Source organism: Suncus etruscus, chromosome 3, assembly GCF_024139225.1.
Source record: "Suncus etruscus isolate mSunEtr1 chromosome 3, mSunEtr1.pri.cur, whole genome shotgun sequence".
In the NCBI taxonomy this organism is placed as follows: domain Eukaryota; kingdom Metazoa; phylum Chordata; class Mammalia; order Eulipotyphla; family Soricidae; genus Suncus; species Suncus etruscus.
Window position 1 is genome coordinate 168,975,606 of NC_064850.1, and position 8,365 is coordinate 168,983,970.

General features: G+C 35.3%; 1 non-coding gene across 1 annotated transcript; it reads left to right on the plus strand.

The window, feature by feature from the left end:
• The first annotated feature begins 2,763 nt into the window (after positions 1–2,763).
• Positions 2,764–2,870, plus strand: LOC126005583 (U6 spliceosomal RNA). Its single transcript, XR_007494631.1, has one exon. It is a non-coding gene; the product is annotated as a U6 spliceosomal RNA (small nuclear RNA).
• Positions 2,871–8,365: the final 5,495 nt, after the last annotated feature.

The following is an 8,365-nucleotide window of genomic DNA, read 5'->3' on the forward strand; positions in this document are numbered from 1 at the left end:
GTGCCAACATTCAAACAGGTTATTCATATGCAAAGCAATGTTCTACACTATGTGCTATTTCTCTGAACCAAAATTATTTATTTTGAAATTATATTACAAAATAATTATTTGTTACCTGAAATCACTGCATTACAATCTTGAGACAGTTTTTGTTATGGTAGAATCATCTTTGATATTAATCATACTTGAATAATTTGTACAAACTTTCATTTAAACATTATTAATATACTAAAATTAATATATATTAATTATGCATTTATCAATCTAATTTTACTAGAAACTTTGAACTTATTTACCTATTTTCTAATTTAGTTGGATATGTTTTTAAACATCAAAAATATTCTTCAATAGTTATAACATTAGTGATCTACTTTTCACTGGGGAAATAAGTCACAAACAGCTCAATTTTATGATGTTTCTACAACTTTAAAAAAAAGTAAGTACACAGCTTCAAAGAGATTTCAGTTAAAAATGAAATGTCCTAGGGAGACTAACTTATTGATGGGTAAAGCTCTAAACTTTTTGAGGTTCATTTCTGTTAAGTATCCAAGTGTTTGAATAACCCAGAATTCCTTTTGAATATGATAAAACTGTAATTGAATTAGAAAATATCTTCAGGTTATTTTTTATTTTGAATTTTATCCTGCTACTAGACTGTTTTTCAAAATATAAACATTATTTTAAAAAATCTATATTCTTCGCCATTGCCTCAGACTTGGTGAGATCATGCATGGTACATAATTTACACAAGTATTATTAAATTAGATGTCTAAGAACATGGTTGATGGTGTTATGCCTAGATGTATCATGTTTTTGGAAGCAGGACAGAAAACTAAATATATGGCAATCAATTGAAAGTTCATTTTGTTTGTTTGTTTGTGGGTCACACCCAGAGTCACTCAGGGTTTACTCCTGACTCTGCGCTAAGAAATCAATTCTGTCAAGGATGGGGGACCATATAAAATGACAGGATTTGAACCACAAACTGTCTTAGATCAGCTGAATGCAAGGCAAACTCCCTAACACTGTGTTATCTCTCCAGCCCTTAAAGGAAAAAAAAAAAAGAAAAAGGAAAATCAGAGTTATATAAATTTAGAGAAAAAGCTATTTGCAAGAGTGAGTATTGAAATGTCCTTTGTGTTTTGTTTTGTAAAATCATACATAAATATTTCTAAAAAAAAAGAATATTTTAATTAAATGAGGATGGCAAGAAAGTAGAGGCAGCAAGCTCAGCAAGCCATAAAGAGATTATGTTTTTTGGTCAGTTCTTCAAATCATATTTATAAAAATATTTTTAATCTTATAATCAATTTTTATAAGCACTACAAAGAAAATATGCTCTATTTTACTGACACACTTTTTAAAACAAAATTTATGATAAATTGATATAGTTTCATATAAAGTAACTTTGACTTGGGGCTGGAGATAGTATGGAGGTAAGGCCTTTTCCTTGCATGCAAAGGACCAGGGTTCAAATCCTGGCATCCCATATGGTCTCCCCAGCCTGTCAGGAACGATTTCTGGTGTAGAGTCAGGAGTAAGCCCCAAGCGCTGCCAGGTGTGACCCCCCCAAAACAAAAACAAAAACAAAAACAAAAACAAATTTGAATTTGGGTATTTAAAAATAATAGGTTCTCACATCTAAATAGCTATATTTAAAATTCTAAAAGTAATTTTTGTTTTAAATGTAAGAATATGACTAATTTTGGAGAGATAAAACTAAATTATTTTATTTGACAAATAGTTACAACAGTAGATCATATTATTTTTAAAAAAGATAGAAAATATTAGAAGATGAAGCAATTACAAAAATAAACTATAATATCAAAATATCACCAGGGTACTAAACAATATGCTGGAGATACTTTAGCCTTAATCAAGAAATATTCTAATTACATACATTAGTATCTAATTTTAAGGAATAAAAATGTATATGCTTTCTTTAAGTTGTACTTTAAAACATTTATAATTGTAAATAAATGATTCCATTATGCATCATATTTTGGGGAAAGAAAATAAAGTAAAATAAAGAAACAAAACAAATGAATTTTATAAGAAAAATAGTAGAACTTACTTTTACTAAAAACTTATTTATAAGGAATATGTAACATATAATTATTTTAGACCAAGTAGACAATTTACCACATTTGATTTTATGAGCATGAATCAAATGATATGGATGTCTTTTAACGGGGTGGTATATGCATAATATAGCTACTACAGTTCTCTGGAATATAGTTGTTTTTTCTCTAAAGATTCATAAAAATTCTAGCTCAATTTTGAATTAATATATGCTGAAAATTTTTTCTTGCAAAGAAATGTTCCAGACAGAATTACGAGGCCTGATCTTTTGCACTTAAAACAGCATTTCAAGGGCTGAAGCAATAGTGCAGCTGGTAGAGTGAATGTCTTGCATGAAACCAGCCCAGGTTTGATCCTCAGTATCCCACAAGTTTTCTTAGCATCAACAGGAGTAATTCCTGAGTGAAAGCCAGGAATGAACTCTGAGCATCACCAGTTGTGGCACCAAAACAAACAAACAAACAAACACCAAAATGTAGTGTTTCCATTGTTAAACAAGGGTAGAGTTTTCATTATTAGCCTTAATGGAATTGCAAGTAACTAAAATTCAGTCATAAAATTAGATAAGATTCACTATGAAAAAGGCAACAGTTGGTTTTACCTAGCGTATATTATTTGCTGAACATCTTTATTCAGCACTTTGTGATAACAATAAAATGTGGGATCAAAAAGACTTAGTAGGTGCTCGTTTCAGCAGCACATATACTAAAATTGGAAAGATACAGAGAAGATTAGCATGGCCCCTGCGCAAGGATGACACACAAATTTGTGAAGCGTTTCATATTTTAAAAAAAATACAGTTGGAGTTGAAAAGATAGTACAGCTGCTAGGGTTATTGCTTCGCATCAGACAGACCCAGGTTCCTTCCCTAGCATTTCATATGGTTCCTTAATTTACTAGGAGTTAGGGCAAAATGTATGTTGAATTAAGAAAACATTATTCAAAATGATGCAACTCTCCTTATTCTTTAATGTAATTTGTATTTTGATCATAGTGGCTTACATATTGTTGCCAATAATGTTTTAGGTACATACCAACATATATCAGGGGGATTTCCATCACCGAATTATCCTCCCTACACCTCCTTTCCCATCCTCCCTCCCATATCTTCCTCCCTCACCCCTGGGGCTGCTAGAATACGTGGTCCCCTCTGAGCCTAGTTTACTACTTAGTGGTCCTACACCTGTTTTGATCTTGGTACCTCCCTTGTTTCCTCCTCTAACTGGGAGGTGGTACTATTTAGTTTTGTGTGGTTTTGTTTGAAGAAGAGAAAAGCGATAAACTGGGGTAAAAATCAAATACGCCGAAAATGGGTGAAGTCCTTCTAGAGGCTCTCATCATCGGTTTGCGAGATGAAGGGGAGAGAGAATGTAAAACACCTCAAAGAAGTGTCAAATAAAATATCCAGTGAGCACTCCAACAATAAAAATAAGCACCACATAAAAGCCATGGTCTTGAGATAAAAAACATGGCAGAGCACCTGAGGAAAAAGAAAAGAAGAAAATAAGTAAATAAGTAAATAAATATAAATGGAGCCAACAACTTCAATAACCATACCAAAACGAAGAAATCGACAAAACCTAAATATATATAAAAAGAAAAAAAAATGTTTTGTGCTTTTCTTCCCTCCTGCACAGGCACAGTAAATATTGGGGTCATTCGAAAAGAAATTTACTTGACCTAAGAGGTACAGGGTTTCTCCATCCTTGGAGTATTATGTCATGGGATTAACTATAGACTCCTTTCAGGTTCATTTACTCTCCCATTGGTGCTTTCCTGGTGTTTGGAAGACTTCTGCTTCGTCCTGGGTGATAAAAATCAGATTTCTGTATCTAGATATCTCGGTATCTGCACAGGTCAAGGGGTGGAAATTGTGATGAAGCCTTTCTTTGTGGTTCTAGAAGTTCTGTTCCCTCAGTGTCATTTTAATCCATCTTCTGTGTTTGTTGGTCTTGGTCTTTGTGCTGATATTAGGATGGAGCCTATGATAGTGTCTTTCCTTGTGTTTCCAGAAGACCCATTCCTTTACAATTGTATTAGATGGATCTTTGGAACTGGAGCTCATGTTTGTTGTGCAGGTTGTAGCTCAAACCCTAGACTAGGGCTTTTTTATTGGTCACAGGATACATACAGTCCGGTCATGGTTCTATCAGCCAGTCATCTGTAAATCGCGGTCTTGGCTTTTGGACTGACCAAATGGTGACAAGTCTTCTGATTTTGTCTTATCGTCAGCTGGAGGGGTAGGATATCCTGCTCTTAGTTCAAGTTGTTCCCATTTTCCTCATTGTCAGGATATCATATTAGAGCTGGCATGTGTTGGTGTCCAAACAGTATTGAGGATGTCCCAGATGGGATTTGTTTCCTGTACCTGTCGTGAAGAACTGTGTGGTTTCTATGTCTGGGATCCAAGGTTCAAGGCTGGACAGATGGTGTCTAATCACCTGGGATCTAAATTGGGTCTACGTGACATATTTTCAAGGTGGGAGATGTCCCTGTATTGTAAAGAAGTATGAGTTCTTATCCCTAGTAGATAAGAGCTCATTTTTATATGTAAGATTTTCCCTTTTTTTAGTGTGTCTTTGCAGGGGGAAATGGTGCTACATTATATTGCTGGTGCATTTGGGGGTGGAAAAAGAAGAAAACAGAAACAGGACATACACCCAGAAAAGATAAAAATAGAAATAAAAATATATGTGCTTATATATATTTATATATATATATATATATTTATATATATAAGGAACAAAGATTTTAAAAAATAAAATGAAGTAATTAAGGGAACAAAATGATGCAAGACACTATCTTACATTTGGGGAAAAGCAGGTAAAGAGGTAGTGCAATACAGGTCTTATACTTATGATGGAACTATAGGTTTCCCCCATTGTCTTTTGGGATTTTATTGTGGTGTGTGGGTTCCCAGGCACTTTTTCATCTCACACCCTGACCTTCTTGAGATTGGCAAAAGCTTTGGGGCAGGGAGGTCTTGGGAAGATTACTTGCTTTGGGGATACTTTTAGAGCTAAGTCTGGTTTCAAGTAACAGTCCCCATTAGGAAGAGTTGGTAAGGAGGGCCATGCAGCATGAGTCAGCAGGGGAGTTGGTTGCCTTTTCTTGCCGGGATGAGGTGTCAGTTTAACTTGATGTCCCTTCTTTTGGGTGCTGGGTACTGGTTCGTTGGGGTAGGAGGTCAGTCTTGATGCCTAATAGATTAAGAACTGAGGGTGAAGAGTTTTAATAAAGTGGGAAATCTGGATGGGATTGAGGGGTGAAGTGATAGTCGGATTTCAAAAGGGGGGAAAGGGGAAAGTATATGTAAGGGGCAGGAAAGAAGAGAAAATATATTAAAAAGAAAAAGAGAAGAAGAAAGAAAGAAGAAAAAGAAGAAAAATAAAGTAGTGAGAAGAGAGGAGAAGAGGGCAAGGGAATGCTAGTTTGCTTGAATGTGTTCCATGAGTAGGGCCTGTAGAATAAGTCTGTAGGTCACAATTGCTGCTTCGGTGTTCTCGCTGGTCACGTGATTCAAGTCCTAAAACAAGGTATAACCTAGAGATAAAGTGTATGTTAAAGAGTTTTTTCAGGACATTTTCATAGTGCAAGCTTGGTATGGTATCTCGTGTGACTGGGCCCTGAGATGCCACCTTAGTTTGTCTACCCTTTGTATCCAAGAATGCCTGTGTACAGAAAAACTGAGAGGTTATTTTAAATATAGTAAGATTAAGGCATCAAAACATATTGTCATGAGATGTTTCCGTTGGAGTCAGTGATTTCCCATGGTATTCTTTACCTGTAATCCTGTATAAGATCCCTAAGGGATTACTATGGGCCTTTGTAGTAAAAGGCTGATTACATACCTGTTCTTTCTATGCTGCTATTTCTGCTGTTGCTGGTTTCTTTGTGGTATAATGCATAGTCAAGGGTTTGTGTTGTTCTTCTTTCATGTGTTTTGGGCACTGCTCCCCAGTGTATGTTGACTGTTACAGTGTTTGTAGTTTCTACCCTGTTAAACCCTGTTATTTTATTGTTGAGTATTAGTTGTATATAAGGTGTATGTTCTAGGTGCTTCAGAATAGTGCTATCATTCTATGTTTATCTTTTGTCTTCTGACTTATTTCGTTTAACATAATATGTTCTATGTCCATCCATATTGCTGAAAAATTTATGATTGTATCATTTCTGACTGCCATGTAGTATTCCATTGTGTATAGATACCACATCTTAATGATCCACTCCTCTGTTGTTGGACATCGAGGTTGGTTCCAAGACTTGGCTATTATACTGAGTGCTGCAATAAATAGTGGGGTGCACACATACTTTGGATGAATATCCTTCGAACTTGGGGGTATATACATAGGAGAGCAATTGCTGGGTCAAATGGCAGCTCAATTCTGAGTTTCTTGAGCACTCTCCAGACTATTCTCCATAGGGGTTGGACTAAGGAGCATTCCCACCATCAGTGGATGAGAGTGCCTTTCATACTGCATCCCTGCCAACAGAGGCTGTTCTCATTATTTTTTTTATGTAAGCCATTTTACTGGTGTAAGTTGGTACTTCATTGTTGTTTTGGTTTTCATGTATTTGTTGGCCATTTTTTAATCTACCTTTTGAAAAGTGTCTATTCATTTCATCTTCCCATTTTTATGGCTTTATTTGGTTTTGGGGGGCTCAGATTTCTGAACGTTTTGTATATCCTGGATATCAGCCCTTGATCTGATATGTTGAGTGAAAAGATTTTTTTCCAGTCAGTGAACTGTCTTCTTGTGTTATGTAGGGTTTTCTTTGCCATGCAGAAGCTTTTTAGTTTGATGTAGTCCCATTTGTTTATGTTTGACACTAAAGTTCTTGCCATTGGTGCTCCATCTTCGAAGACCTTCGAGTGTTCTACCTATTTTATTCTCTATTCTCTATAAGTTTTATATATTTGGGTCTAATTTAGAGGTCTTTGATCCATTTTGAGTTTATTTTTGTATAAGGAGTGAGGTATGGGTCAATTTTGAATTTCTTACAGTGGTTTTCAGTTGTACCAACATCATTCATGGAAAAGACTTTCTTTTTTCCATTTCAAGTTCTTGGCTCTTTTATCAAATATTAGTTGACTGTATATCTGAGGGTTTATGTCTGTAAATTCTGTTCTAACCCACTGGTCTGAGGCTCTGTTTTTGTACTGTTACCATGCTGTTTGTATCAGTATGGCTTTATAGTATAGCTTCAGGTTAGATAGCGAGATGCCACCCAGCTTCTTGTTTTTTAGGATGTGTTTGGCTATCCTGGGTCTTTTGTGGTTCCAGATAAATTTTATGATTGATTGTTCTAATTCTTTAAAGAATGATGTCTGAATTTGGATTGGGATTGCATTGAATCTACATAGTAGTTTTGGTAGGATAGTCATTTTGACTATGTTGATTCTACCTACCCATGAACATGGGATGTTCTTCCATTTCCTTAGATCCTCTTCAATTTCTTTCTGGAGTGTTTTGAAGTTTCCCTGGTATAGGTCATCTTCACTTTCCTTGTAAGGTTGATTCCTAGGTACCTTATATTTTTGATGCTATTTTAAAGGGAGTTGTATTTTTGATCTCTCTCTCCTCAACTTCATTATTTGTGTAGAGAAACTCTACTGTCTTTTGTGTATTGACTTTGTAGCCAGCCACTTTGCTGTATTGGTTAATTGTTTCTTGGAGTTTTACTGTGGACTCTTTAGGATTTTCGATGTATATCACCATATCATCTGCAAAAAGAGATAGTTTGAGTTCCTCTTTCTCAATTTGGATTCCTTTGATTCACGTCTCTTGTCGGATTGCTATTGCTAGAACTTCTAAGATTATATTGAATAAGAGTGGAGAGAGTGGGCAGCCTTGCTTAGTTTCTGAGTTTAGTGGAAATTCTTCTAGTTTTTAGCCCTTAAGTATAATGTTGGCTGTGGGCTTTTCATAGATAGCTGTAACTATCTTGAGGATGGTTCCCTCTAATGCTATTTTGCTGAGTGTTTTCAACATGAAAGGGTGTTGGATTTTGTCAAACGCCTTCTTTGCATCGACTGATATGATCATGTGGTTTTTGTCTTTCTTGTTGTTGATGTGATGTATGATGTTGATTGATTTGCGTATGTTGAACCAACCTTGCATTCCTGGGATAAAACCCACTTGGTCATGATGTATAATCTTTTTGATAAAGTGCTCAATTAGGTTTGCTAAAATTTTCTTTAGAATCTTTGCATCTATGTTCATTAGTGAGATTGTAGTTTTCTTTCTTAGTCTTTGCCATCTTTGGGAATGAGTGTGATATT